Consider the following 15097-nt stretch of genomic DNA (forward strand, 5'->3'; position numbering starts at 1 on the left):
AAGAGAAGTCAGTGAACACCCCCTTTCATGTTCATGGACAGAACATTCTCACATTGGTCTCTAAGGACAGTGTTGGATTAATTAAATGGGCCACTCTTTGGAAATTAAAGGAACCCCAATTGCTATGTGAGATCAAAGAAATGGCCTTATCACAACAGAGCTCACTCATAAGTAAAGAAGCCACTCCAAACCTGTTTGAGTTCTACGCCAAGCACATTTTCAGTCTTCCAGTTAACAATGTTCTTGCAGAAAGACAGTTCAACCTTTCGCAACTGTATCTTAATGATAACATGTCAGAGTTATCAAAACAGGCTTTAATCACATTTGTTGAGAACATTCTGCACAGTGGAAAAACCAACACCAGGACCACAGAAGCCGCACGTGAAGTTCATGAAGAAAGAATGAAAGAATATGCCCAAATGCTCACCACAGACCTTTTGCAAGAGGCGAGAAAGAACTTAAACAAGATTAGAGAAAACAGCACACATGGGTCACTTATAGCAAAGGATGTTTACCCTAAAGCTTGGATAGAAAACAAAGTAAACAATGACTTACCGGATATGATTCAGTCACTAAAAGCTGATGGTTGCAAACTTAAACTTCACTGGAAAGTTTCTGCCAAGGGAACATCTGTACTGGAGGGACAAAAGTCATTCAGCCCAACAGTAATTGAGGGAGTTACCAGTACACCTTATGGACAAGTTCCAAGACTCATGCAGCTAGCAGCGCTAAAGGTGTGGAACTATGGGGAGGAGCTACCAATTTATGATCTACCAAGAGAATGCCAGTTGTGTTTACAAAACCTTCCAAATGTCTTCCAACCTCCAACTATATGAGAACGATCCTTCGCAGTAAAGCACTATTTGAGCAATAGTGAAAATCAGACCTGAAAAAAATTTAAGGCCTGTACGGGATTCGAACCACTGACCTCTGCGATACTAGTGCAGCGCTTTACCAATTGAGCTAACAAGCCAACTGGGAGCAGGCCATCAAATTAATTCGATATAAACCCGTGGATGATAAATCAAACAACAACAAACATTTGAAAACATATGTGTGAACTGCGGTTATGAGACGTATATGAGAACGATCCTTCGCAGTAAAGCACTATTTGAGCAATAGTGAAAATCAGACCTGAAAAGACGTTCTCATATACGTCTCATAACCGCAGTTCACACATATGTTTTCATATGTTTGTTGTTGTTTGATTTATCATCCACGGGTTTATATCGAATTAATTTGATGGCCTGCTCCCAGTTGGCTTGTTAGCTCAATTGGTAGAGCACTGCACTAGTATCGCAGAGGTCAGTGGTTCGAATCCCGTACAGGCCTGAAATTTTTTTTTTCAGGTCTGATTTTCACTATTGCTCAAATAGTGCTTTACTGCGAAGGATCGTTCTCATATACGTCTCATAACCGCAGTTCACACATATGTTTTCATATGTTTGTTGTTGTTTGATTTATCATCCACGGGTTTATATCGAATTAATTTGATGGCCTGCTCCCAGTTGGCTTGTTAGCTCAATTGGTAGAGCGCTGCACTAGTATCGCAGAGGTCAGTGGTTCGAATCCCGTACAGGCCTGAAATTTTTTTCAGGTCTGATTTTCACTATTGCTCAAATAGTGCTTTACTGCGAAGGATCGTTCTCATATACGTCTCATAACCGCAGTTCACACATATGTTTTCATATGTTTGTTGTTCTTTGAACCTCCAACTACTTGTCTTTCCAGGTCCCACATGACTGTACATATTACACCATTGCCTACACATGAAGAATAAAGTAGTCATGGGGGTGGCTCAGTAATTTTTAAACATTTTAGATTTGTACATAAGAACTGATTTCACTGACCCACACTGCATGAAGTAAATGTATCTCAACATGAATGCATTTTTACACACAGAGACACATCTAAAAATTAATAAATGTTTCAATGCAACATGTTAGAACTAACCTGATAAAAGCATGTTGTATATGCCACTTTAGTTAAGTGAACAGAGCTCAATATCAGTTTTAGTGTATGTAGCATGTTAGCTTTGCAATATTGTAACTGGTTTTGCAGGGTATAAGTAAAGTGCATGGAGCCAAAGCTGAGACATGCATGTATTTAATCACGTTGTATTGGATCTTGAATTAACTGAATTGAACATTACATTCAAAATGAACAGTAGTTAAATGAAGCTGTAATATATCTGATTTTAAATTGTTATGCATAACTGTAGCTTAGTAGAATATTAAACAAACATTGAAATGCTGTCACTTCACTACAGCAATTTAAGACCATACTAAATGTAATATTTAACTACATGTAGATTATATCATTATAATGTTGCACATGACTTGTATAATTAAACATATTAGCAGTAGGTAAGTTTTAATGTGATAAGTACATGACTTGTTTATAGGTGTTCTTGTACATTAAGTGAATCATTTTGTACAGGAAGGGCAAAGCTAAGTGATGCAGCCAATCTTGTGTTACATACAGTTAGCGTACAATGTATAACAGTAATAGATTAGATTTAAACACTGGAACTGTTAAAAATGTGCAAAGTTCATTATCCTGTCTTAATTTCCTTATTCCGTGTAAAAGATAAGTAGTACAAATCTGACCCGTAATGAATCCTCTCTCCCCTTTAAACGTTTTATTAAATATCTACAACGATGCAATTTTTTTTCACATACAGACAACTTGTCATAGCCTCTAAATCTGGACCAACACAAATATGAATATGCAGTGTGGTCGAAAAAGAATCAGTGTATTGGTCGATCCTCCACATTCAAAGCGCCCAAAAGAAATAAGCATTGATTTCGCAATCGATATCAGTCAATTAACATCATCAATTGTACAAACGAGTACCCGAGAAGTGATTGATAATTAACTGCTCTTGGTTCCTGTTGACGAATAAACCGCAGTTCACTCTCGATCTCGGGTGGACGATATTGAATGTAAGCTAATCGACCTATAATTTACCACCAACACCCCCAAGATAGGGTCAAGATAACCTAGTTTATAATCTTACCTCGAGCATCGTGCGCTTGCTTTACTCCGTCGATATAATTTATTTCATTCCTCCATTACATCTCGAACGCGCGTTAAAAAGATGAAAATAACTTTAATACGAACAACAGTGGGCTCCAAACCTCAATTTGCCTTGAAACTACGATGCCAATTCTTCAACTTGTCCGTTTCGAAATTCCAAATAATAATCACCACGCGCAATGAATGACAAAACAGTACGAAAAAATAGGAATTCTACCACTAAGTCGATGAAAAGAAAAAAAATAAAACGGTAGAATTCTTAACTCCGTTGCAGTCTTCGCGGTGTAAGTATTAAACTACCAGAGACTTTGTGTTTTGATAAGATATTCAACGGTAAAGTTTTAAAAGCGTAGAGGGGAGAAGTAAACACAACAAGGGACGTCATCTGCGCATGTCTGAAATTTTCCTTAACTCACGTGCGTACACTGTTCCGTGATTTATACACCATATGCTGCTTTGGAGTCAAAGTGGACGGTGGGGGTAGGTTTGGGGAGGGGGACAAGACTCACCCTCCCACCCAGGCCCTTGTCCTTATTTTTGACCGTCACAGGCCCCCTTGGTACTCTTTGCTCTTTGGTAAAAATTTCTTTCTTTCCCCAGCTTTCCGCTTCCATTAGAATCAATGAAGGCGGACATTTTTCTCTTAGAAAACTCAGAGTATTTGATTCCCCTAATTACGCCTGCTGAGTAGGCTAAGGCCAGCACACGTGCCCTATCCATATTTCCCCCTTCATTCTCGATTGCCATTCACTCTATTCAGGTGAGATCGCAAAATTCACCATTTAAACCAGCATTGTAAATTCACATCGTTTAATTATCTCTGATTTAATAGAAATTTACCCCAGGTTATCCTTAAGGAAATGGTATCCTGACCTCAATTTAACTGCTTTACTTTCTATAAGAGTGTCACTCTACTTTGTCTTTGCTGAATCGCACTAAAAGGTTATGAGAATGAGGCAAATGATCATCAATTGAGAAAGCTCCTGATCGTGAAACAAATTCTCTTTACCAGAACCACAGGAAACATAACGAAATGAGTATGGAGAATAAACATAATGACTTTAGGATGTAAAGAGTTAACAGTGCTCAGAATCAAGCAACGTTGATCTATCTTTGCTATTTTTGCCTTAACAGGTCAATGAAAGTGAAGAAGACAAAGGAGTCATTATTAATAATAATTTTTTCTCTTAATTAACATGGAATTTACTTTCTAACAAACAATGTTGATTCACATGCATACATAGTATATGGCTAGCCACATCTCAAAATGTTATAATATGCAAAATTTTATATTTTTGAAAAATATGTAACTATATTTTTTTGGTTTTCTTCAGATTTCTTCAACTTGTTGTGGTCCACCCGGCATTTTCAAGAGATGAAGTTTTGCAAAAGTTTCTGAAAGAGGAAATCGTGAGTCTCTCAAATAATAACCAATGATACTCTTACAGGTGTTTGGCAGAGATATCTGTGAACATGGGGTATGTAGTCATGTTAATCAACAGTCATACCATGGCAAAATGAAGCTTATAGTATTTTAAACTCCATGATTTGCGTGTTTATCCTATAATTGATAAGTGTCATGAAGTTCAATCTGCAAATGGTTAGACTTTCTAGTCTTCTCAGATAGGGACGATAAAAAGAGTCGGACACGTAGTGCCCGGTGTTGTGGTCTATCTTTGTGTAGTGTCCAATCAAGAGTGAATTGGGGAGGGAAGGTGAGATCACTTAACCCTTTAAGCCCCGATAGTGCGTATCTGCACTCTTACGTGACTGCGTGACATTCCCGATAGTGCGTATTTGCACTCTGTGGAGTGCTTGTGCTTTGACCAATAAAAAACGCTTTTACTTGGTTGCTAGGTGGTTGAAGTTTGTCTTAGCCAATAGCAGAGAGTTTTAGTTCTTTTTCAATATGCAAATCACTATAGGTTGTGACTTAGTGTCACGCTGAAAATTTGAGTTGAAGTGAGTAGAGTGAAAATGGCTACTGAGAGTGAGAGCGAAAGCGCAAACGAAGAATTCCTGGGGTTTGACGAAGAAGCACAAGCTGCTGTTTTTCGACCGAGAGAAGAAGAATCGGAGTCAGACGTTTCAGTATCTTCTGTTGCGACTGAAGAGTTATCAGACTCGTCCGAGAGCGAAGAAGAAGACGACGACGATCAGTGGAATGACAACAACAATCCGGTCGAAGTCTCACCGTTCACCGCCGCCACTGGTCCGACCTGGGGAGTCGCAGAGGATGGAACTGCGATTGACTTTTTCTATTTAATGTTCCCAGAGGACTTGATTGAACATATTGTCAGTGAAACTAATCGATTTGCACAAGAGTGCATTGCTGCAAAACCTGACCCTAAATGGCGTGAAACTACACTTGAAGAGATGAAAGCGTTCCTCGGAGTACACGTGTTGTTTGGCATCAAACAACTGCCAGCAAATCACCTCTACTGGAGCAGTGATCCACTCATCGGTGTTCCATCTGTACAAAAAGTCATGTCCAGAAATCGCTTTGATAAATTGTCTCAGTACTTTCATTTGAATAACAATGCAAGACAAGTTCCGCGAGAAGATCCGAGACACGACAAGTTGTTCAAAGTTCGCCCCGTACTGGACTGCGTTGTTGAAAATTGTAAAGAGAAACTACGACCGGGGAGAAATTTGTCCGTGGACGAAGCCATGGTTAAATTTAAAGGACGTCTTGGCATGAAGCAATATTTACCAATGAAGCCTGTAAAGCGTGGCATTAAAGTGTGGGTTTGTGCGGAAGCGTCAAGCGGGTATGTTTGCGATTTCCAAGTTTATACTGGAAAGAAACAAGATGGCGCGACGGAACAAAATCTTGGTTATCGTGTTGTTCACGATCTGACCCGCAACTTTGTCGGAAAAAATCATCATGTTTTCTTTGATAATTTCTTTTCGACTGTTAAGCTTGCCGAGGATCTCCTGAAAGACGGCATATACTGTTGCGCAACGGCACGAGCGAACAGAAAAGATTTCCCCAAAGATCTTGCCGCGAAGAGTCCAATTGTGAAGCGTTTGAAGCGGGGAGAGTCTATTCATCGGCGAAAGGAGAACGTTGTCGCAACCGCGTGGAAGGACAAAAAGATCGTTCATTTTTTAAGCACGCAAAGTAATCCTATTGGAAACGAAACCGTTAACAGAAAACAACGAGATGGAACGATTATTCAAGTGCCGAGCGTCCCTGTCGTCAAAAGCTACAATGCGAGCATGGGGGGAGTCGATCTTCACGATCAACTGCGTGGCTACTACTCGCTTGGAAAAAAATCAAAGAAATGGTGGCGTTATCTTTTTTGGTTTGTCATGGATCTGAGCATAGTTAATGCCTTCATCCTCGAAAAGAAAGCCATTAATCACCCCTCAAGAACGCAACTAGCGTTTCGAATCGAACTTGCGAAAGACCTGATCGCAGACTTTTCGAGTCGGCAAAGAAGTGTTTGTTCTGGGCAAGTTGAGGGTGGACACTGGCCGATAAATTCCAGCAGAGGCCGTTGCAAGCGATGTCTTAAACGGAAAAGGACAAAGTTTACAATGATGGCTTGCCAGAGCTGTGAGAAGAGACTTTGTTTGGAGTGTTTCCCAAATCATGTTGGGGACGTGTAATTCGTCACGAGTGCGCGAAATTCAAAATGATCAAGCAACAAACATTTGACTTCAACTTTTTTTTATATCCTGAACTTACCACTCATGGCAATGTATTTCAAATTTATAATGATATTTAGGGACCTGTTCAAGTTCTGTTGAGTTCTGAGCCATGTTAATAGTTTTTTTGCCTTTTTATTGTCACAATATATAAGGCGATCACAGAATTGAATGGAGATTTTCAATTTGATGCCTACTTCTACTAGGTCTTTTTCACTATATATTTCACTGTTTGCTGTAGTTGAGGTCTCAAATTAAAGATAATTTATTGATGGTCATTTTTTGTCTTAAGTGTGTTGACTTTCAACCTACTGTTTTCAAGATAACACGAAAAATTGCAGACATGGTAGAAACAAGACAAAAATGGTCTCGGTTTCCAATAGGGTCCTGGGAATAGGGGCTGGTTACACATGTGTCTCCTGTGGGGCTTAAAGGGTTAATACATGGACTGAAGTGGCTGCATATTGCGCCTGATGAATTCTGACGTCCGATCTCACCTTAACTCATTGTAAAGCGCAACTGATTATCTCTATAGTAGTTTGCGCTGTATAAATGTTAAATTGTCGTTGTTGTTGTTTATACTGGAAAAAGACATGCTAGTTTGGGTTCCCTTCTAATCTTTGAACTCTAAGAAGTGATTAACATGTAACCTCTCCCTATAACCTCCAAACATTCCCCAGTAAACAGGTAATGAGAATACTAAAAGTTATCTGGTAGAGGTTGTCATCTTGATCTTTAAACAACAAATTGTTGAAACTAATTTACAAGGGAATGAGTATAGCAACTAAAGGGGAGAATTTACAATCAGATCTTGGAAGTTAAAAGATAATGAGGGGCCTACAAGATATAAAAATTAATTAACATACGAAATTCATGGAGCCACTTTCAAGGAAGCATTTAGGAGAACTTCAGTTTCTTGCAACACTCACCTTCCACCAGTCACCAATGTTGTAAAAAAAAACAAAAACAAATAATATATAAAACAAAGTGCAACATTGAAGAGGAAAAGAGGAGGTGAAAGTGGGGGTACAAGGGATATCTTTGGTATGCCAAATATTCCAGAATAATTATCTCCATTTCAGTGGTAATGTGCAAACAATTTTCTTGCTGATTGTGTGCCTATACCTGGGTGATTTTTTTGTAACCACACAAGTGTCTGCTGCAACTTGGCAAAATGACGTTTGATAACGATCATGATCAAACTCCTCTCTCTGAGTAATAAACCCTCTGGCTTTTCTATTTAGACCAGTAGGTTAACCAGTTGTCTATGGCATCTCTTATGCTCACTAAAAGTATAAACACCTTTTTTTATTCTAACTTACATAGCCACCAGTTACAAGCAAAGTGAAAAAACATCTTAAATGACAAGTTTATCGCAAGCAGTGGATGAGTTTTGACATCATAGTCACAGGTAAAAAGTGTTTAAAGTGGTTTTCTACTAATGTTTTTTGTCTCAATTGCTTTGATTTTTTTTATTTTAAGTTTTTAGAATTATCATAATATTACTGGAATATCTTAAAGTTTATGATTACATACCGTGTACATCCCATTCAGGGTTGTAAAATATGAATTGTAGTTTGTGCTGGGGTACAGAGAGATGGTTCTTTGATGCACATTTCTCTGCCTGCAAGAAAATTTAAGACAACTTTGGGAATGATTTGTTGGGGGTCTGTACCTAAATTATGATGAGAGATCTTCATGTGTTTCATTAAACTTTTCCATAAGCCAGTAACCAGCTTTTGTTGAAATCCTTGGGCCTTCCTTATCAGTGTTAAACCTCCTGCCATTGCAGATCAACCTCTCACCAGCTCATGTTGCTGTAGGCCTCATTCTTTCCTGTAGGCATTAACCCTTTACACCCTAAAATCAGTATGTATATTGTCCATACTGTTCTCTATACATTCTTAAGGTGCTAACAAGGAGAATTTGTTCAACAATCAAGAGCTTCTCCAGTTGGTGATCATTTCCTTTATTCTCCTGGCCTTAATGTGTGATTCAGGGGTGATATTGTAAGGAGAAATTATATTCCAATCACTGTTAGGGATTAAAGGGTTTAGAAAACACTCCAGCCAAAGTGCATATAATGAGGACTGGCCCACATATGACTTAACTTTCTTTTGAATTTAACCATTACCAGAATGACTTGGCCTTTTTTTTAGAAATAAAAATAATTAGAAGTTATTCCTCCTGGTTAGGATCTTGATGAAGAATTTCAGAAAAGAAGAGATAGTGTGGAAGAGTAGACACCACTTCCCAAGGAGACATATGGGGTCAGTGTAAGTAAGGAATAAATTTTAATGACTGGTACCAACTGAAAATTTACTCTAGGGAGGCATTATGACTCACTAAAATGAATATTATTTGGAAGGCTCAGCTGGCTAACCCTTCCCCTTTCAGATCTCTTTAGGAATTCTCTTGACTTTTTCTATACAATTCTTTTGATATTAGTTAAGAGAATTTGGTATTGGATCAGCTGATATTTCCTTAATTGATAGTATTCTCTATTCTCATCACTCAATGTCTGCCTGATATTATTATTTTAACTAGTAATGACATTGTAAGGAGTAATTATGTTGTGATCACTCATGCATCAGAGTTGGCATAAATGCTTGCCTTCCAACAAGTTAGTCTGGGCTTGGATGCTCTGCATCCTTTGCAGCTTGTGGTTAAAGGATAGAGTTCATCCCCATCGTTGGTTTGCTCTGGGGTCTTTGAGGGGAAAATTTAGGGTATTCTAAAATGTCAACTCTGCAGGAAATTGTGATTGGAAAGCCATTAATGTGTAAATTTGTAAATTTATATTTTCGGTAATAAATAAACAATAAATTTGTGATTTTGTCGATTGGTTTAATTTACACTAAACAGCACAGGTCTGTGATAAGAGGGTGCTTCAAGAGGAAAGTGAAATTTTAGTTTTTGCCTCTAAGTGTTGGCGATTTTGAGATTCTTCCAGTGAATTTTTTTTTTTTTTTTTCATTATTATAGAACTTTACCAAAATGCTACACAGTCAGCAACGACGTAGCAATCTTTCTTTACTACAATGTATCATCTGCACTATGGTTTTCAGCTAGGCTGACCGTGGTAAATTTCACCCTGAAATCTCACTTTAGTCTATGGTCCAGTCTCGTATAATTTTAGAAAGAAAGTATGGCCAAAATGTTGATATCAGAAGAACATCTAAGTCAAAATATACTTGAAGTGTTATTATTAATGATGAAGATCTTGTTGTATAACAATGTATAATGATGTATGATGACAGTTTTACCCTGGCAGAATTATACTTATGTTAAAGTATCATAATGGTGATTTTGAATTTCTTTGTCAACTTCAGATACTGGTGTTACTTCTTAGAGCAGTGAATGATTTTAGCTCTGGCATCATCATGGCATCTGCTCATGGTAATGATAACAGCACCAAGGAACTAAAAGGGTCTTTGTTCTTTTTCTGAAATTGCCTATACATCATCCAAATCATGTCTGGTCCACTATTGCTTAAATTGGAAGTAATGGCCCAAAGTGTTAAATATTAGAAAAATATGGAACAAACAGATGTATTGAGTAAATATGAAAATACATAAATTATTAGTAATAATTTATAGCAATAGTGGACCAGGCATGATTTGGATGATGTTTTTTTTTCCAATATACAAATAAACACTGATTTACCACAACTCCAATGCTACATTGTAGTTCTGGTCACTCCAACCATCTTGTAATAACTGACAATGAGAGGGAAAATGTTTCTATGAATGGTGAAATCAGCTCACAAGGCTCATCCTGCTAGAGCTTATATCCCATTTGCAGTACTAGCTTGAAAATTATGTGTAGCTCTGTTTTGGAAGTGTTAAGCCTGATCTACTATGGAAGTTCTCCCTACATTATCACAGCTGAATAGTGTATGAAGGTTAGGAGAATAAAGGAATTGAACATATAAATCTAAATGTCTGATATGCAAAGGGCAATACAGCCCATCTTCAGCAGATATCCCACCCATCCCACCCCAGGGGAGGACAATCATCACACAGTAATATCATGTGTGGGAAATTGACATCTCCTACCCCAACCCTGCAGGAGACGGGGCCTACAGTTTTAATATATATTCATCCTTATCCGAGAAGACTAGCATATCTATCCATTTCTTGATTTTATAGAAAGGTAGCAAATTTTCCTCACTTATTTTAAGACCATGATTATTGGTCCAGCCAGGGCTCGAACCCTCGACCTCCCGCACAACACAATCCGGTGCTCTAACCGATTGAGCTAAAAAAGAAGCTCTTGATTGTTGAAGACATTCTCTTTGTTAGTACTAGAAAAAATTTACAGTGAACAGTATTTAGAACATACAACTTACATTGGGTGGATGTTACCTTGGTTAGATGAAGTGCCAGTTTTTAATGTTTACTCTGATTACTTTTCCAGAAGCTTTGTGACTTTTTCAAGTCCACTAAATGGTGTCAAGGTATGGAAGCTTTTTTCTGGGGGATCTTGTACCCTTGATGGCAGTGTTCCACAATTCCAATAGTTTAATCAGTTTTGTTTTGTTTTTGTCTTTGTGTCTCAGTGATCATTTCTCCAGGAATCACTGGATGTTATGCCCACTAATGATGACAATTAACACTCTAGGTTTTACTCTAGAACTTTATTCTGGATACATGGATGCTGCCAAGGTTTGTGAAATGTTTTTAGAAAACTTGGGTATAATTTTTCAGGGGGGAGGGGGTGGGATTTGGTGGTGATGGGCAAGGGTGGGGAAGGTGATAAACATTTTTTCTTTGGGGACTGGGCTGGGATAAGAGCATGGTCATGTTGTGAACAAGTGGACTGGGCTCTACCTCTCTGTCTGAAGCACCTTCAGAAAACAGAACTCTTGTATTGTATTAGCTCTGGAGTTAGAGTATTTTTATTTTTGTACTGCTCTGCTGTCTAGTTACAACGGGGAAAATTTGTAAACCAAGGCTGAAATGGTGGAACAGAGAGGTGAACTCACTTGAATAGTTTTTAATCACGAAGCTTTGTGGAAGAATTTAATATGGAACCATCAATAGGCTGAAATTTGGGACTTCGGGATGGCAAATGTAACACCCTAACTTTTGTAACTTGGTTATTCCATTTTTTTACAGTCCCAAGATGAACATTTTAACTTTCTAACGCATTTATTTCGTCCACTTCCTATTCTGTAGGAGATGCTTTTCTGTCGTACTTGTAAACTGGTAGAGTTTGAGAATGAAACAAAAGCACTGGAAAAAGCCAAACCTAAGAACCAAGAAGCGGTAAGATTCAGACAAACTTGCGTTTTGCACGTGATATACATTCCTTTGGTAGTTTTCCCCTCATTCTGTTGCTCGTGATTTTTATTATCCAAATATGCTTCGTCGAGTACAAATAACGCGCGAGACGAGTACAAATATCACACGATATCACACGATATTTGTACTCCAGAAATATCCGCGAAATTCGCCCGCAATGAAATAACAATGTGGCGTGTTGGATAGTAAATCTATTATTTAACGTTTTGTAGTGTGTTATTGCTGATTATTTTTACTCGTTGTTTGTATTTTGACTCGCCCTACGGGCTCGTCAAAACACGGTACAACTCGTAAAAATACTCAGCGATACTATGCAATAGACATTTATCACTTGAAGGTCATGTTGAGGTTTTGAAGAATCAAGTCGAATGCTAGAATGGAAGATTACCAAATTTTTTTGTGCATTTTCCATTATCAGCTTCAAAAAGCCAAGAAGAAGCAGAGGAAGCATACAATTCAATCTCAGAAGCTGCAAAAAAAGAGGTAAATAATGTTACAAGGATCGGAATTGTCTAGAGAGTTCGCGAAGGTCAATGTCACGAAAAGTGTTTTTTTTAATAATTTTCTAGAACTGTGACTCATCAGTTTAAAAATAGAGTTTACTGTAATAGTTATAAATAGTTACTATTGTAATGGTTATAAATAGTTACTTTTGGAAACTTCTAGACTCTCTTCGGATGCTTATATATGTTGTGATTTGGGACTTCGTTCCCTGTTTGTGATCTACAAGCGATATTGTGTGACAAGTGACAAGTGAGGGGATTTTCCCTTTCGGATGTGAAACTGACATTCTGCTGTCAAGCCCAGAGCTGTTTACCGTGGAGTGCGATAAGTCGAAGGAAGTCTTCAGGAGATCTCGCCAAAGAGAAGGACAGTACTTTGCTTGTGGTCAGATAAGCGTAGATAAGTACATAGTTAATTTTAGTTGGATTGTTCCAAGAGTAGTCGCTAGCTCGTGTTAGGTTATCTTCCGTTGTTAACAGTTGAATAAATTGTGTTTCGTGGAAATAGCGAGGATATTATCTTTCTGCCGATAATCAGTTACCGTAACAATAACAATACCAGTAATAATGAGCAGTGTTTTTCATTTAACTGATCTTAATTTTTTTTTTTTTTTAATGCAGATGATCCGTTACAACAGGCAAAGGGTGTTGAGCCTGCAAGCAAGTCTTATCCAGTACGCTGAATCGCGGTTAAAGAATGGAAGAGATACGTACGCCATATTAGCCAAACTACTGAATGACATGAAAAGATCTGCGTAATTAAGAAGCAGGAAGAAAATAGACGGCCCCATGAACTTAGGTGGCCAAAATTTATGGCTCACTTTCTGTATGACATTAGATTATTTCAATTTAATACTGTTAAGAAAAAAAATAATTCTTTAGAACGACAGCAGGGTGTTACAGGCATTGGCCTGTTCCAGGCATTCAGTTGGTAAAATGGAGCGAAGATTGGAACTGAAAAGTGAAAAAGAGAGGGAGGCCTGGGTCGGATTCATTAAGCGACTCGACCCAAACCTCCCTCGCTTTTTCACTCCTCTGCTTTAAGAGCGCTGTTTACTATTATGCTTCCTTTTACAAGCTGATTGTCTGGAAAAGGTTATTCTGGCAGAAATTGGCCAGAAATGGTGACAAAAATGTGGCAATGACTAGGAAATTAATCAGCAAATATTTCATTGCGGGAATGAATTTCTCAACTTTGTTAAGGATACCAGCCTTGAATCAAGGCTCCAGAAGATTTATTAAATACTTTTCACGGTGAATTTTCACCTTTACGTTCTTTCGGGCAGATCAGATTAAAACTGAAAAGTAAATTTATTTCTCTACCTCCTCTTGTAAAAGGATGTTTTAATTGATTCTAAATGAATGATTTTCAGATGTGCAATGTTTTCTATGTACTCTCGGACTAACTGACCCCATTAAAAAAAGAAAAAAATAGTTCTATTTCCAATCTTTTAAAAAGTGCCAACCAAAAATTGACTTCTCTTGTATTAGAAAGCCTAATAAAAGTTATTGGTTATAGCGGTGGAAAGTTTCTGTTTAAATAACCTTTTAATTACCCGTAAGGAGTAGAATAAAAGGTCTTTTGTTGACTTCCTCTGCGAAGATACCGGTTAACGTGACCTTTTATTCCGGTGAAAAACTGCGTTTTCCGTTTATAAATATTTGTTTTAACGTATAATGGGCCACTTACAATAATACTTGTCTTGTAGCTCTATCACGGGTACAGTGTTTCTTCCCCTCCGACTCAACGCAAGTCACCACCCCTGAATATAGCGTTGACTTAAAGGCAGTGTGAAGTCGATGGACCTTTTAACTTTCGCCAACGAGCAAAGCGCTCCTTCGAAAAAAAAAAGAACTTGCCAAACATGTCAAACAGTGCTGTAATAGGTTGGCTTGTCTTTGAAGCCCAAAACAATGAAACTTCCTAAATGACCCTCCCACTCCTAACCCTATAACCTTACCCAACAAGTCAATCTTCTGCTGTTTTATTTCTGATGAGATCACGCGCAGATCAGGTGTAAAAATAGACACTGTGTCATCAGGTATGTTTCGCAATAATCTTTTAGTGGCTTTCGGTTTGGTGCCCTGTTCACCTTTGAGAGGAGTCTTGCCTTTTTTCTGGAGAAATACATTGATGCAAAGCTTCAATAGCACCTGAAATCCTCAAAGAAGCAAGAGTAGATCATTTGTAATCTAGATTGAGAAGCAACTAAGTGTCTGTACGTATACAACAAGACTATAGCTCAGTGTACGAACCATTAAGAGTTTTGTCACAAATCCATGCTCGTGTGCGCGAAGTGTTATACTTAACGGCTCTATGAACGAATTTAGGACTGCTGCATTTTAAACATTTACCAACAGCTAAGTCGATTTCATTTTGTAGAAAACAATTTGGGAATTTGTCCTTCATTCATTTTGCGAGGTATATATGTCTTATTAGACGTTTTGTTGTGTAGTATCGCTGAGTATTTTTACTCGTTATTTGTATTTTGACTCGCCCTACGGGCTCGTCAAAATACGGCACAACTCGTAAAAATACTCAGCGATACTACACAACCAAATGTCTAATAAGTTATTTATTATCCAACACGCCAA

General features: G+C 38.0%; 1 protein-coding gene, 2 long non-coding RNA genes and 1 pseudogene across 5 annotated transcripts in view; 1 reads left to right on the top strand and 3 right to left on the bottom strand.

Annotated features, from left to right (window-relative positions):
* Positions 1–15097, bottom strand: part of LOC148731466 (uncharacterized) — a 424262-nt gene that overhangs the window by 373956 nt on the left and 35209 nt on the right. The gene's annotated exons all lie outside the window — the stretch shown is intronic.
* On the bottom strand, positions 15–3470 carry LOC148731487 (uncharacterized). Of its 2 annotated transcripts, none has more exons than XR_016001653.1 (4): positions 3020–3470; positions 1710–1763; positions 556–822; positions 15–434 (listed from the first exon to the last, which is right to left on the bottom strand). It is a non-coding gene; the product is annotated as an uncharacterized LOC148731487 (long non-coding RNA). The 2 variants fall into 2 exon arrangements; XR_016001654.1 differs by having other exon boundaries at positions 18–338.
* Positions 3581–14020, top strand: LOC148731488 (sorting nexin-5-like; annotated as a pseudogene). The gene is made up of 8 exons (XR_016001648.1): positions 3581–3799; positions 4374–4517; positions 8020–8104; positions 11113–11152; positions 11255–11360; positions 11874–11963; positions 12418–12482; positions 13124–14020. The product of XR_016001648.1 is annotated as a sorting nexin-5-like (transcript).
* Positions 3990–8517, bottom strand: LOC148731489 (uncharacterized). Its single transcript, XR_016001675.1, has 2 exons — positions 8230–8517; positions 3990–4434 (listed from the first exon to the last, which is right to left on the bottom strand). It is a non-coding gene; the product is annotated as an uncharacterized LOC148731489 (long non-coding RNA).

The sequence above is a fragment of the Stylophora pistillata genome, chromosome 5 (genome assembly GCF_964205215.1).
Source record: "Stylophora pistillata chromosome 5, jaStyPist1.2, whole genome shotgun sequence".
Classification (NCBI taxonomy): Eukaryota; Metazoa; Cnidaria; class Anthozoa; order Scleractinia; family Pocilloporidae; genus Stylophora; species Stylophora pistillata.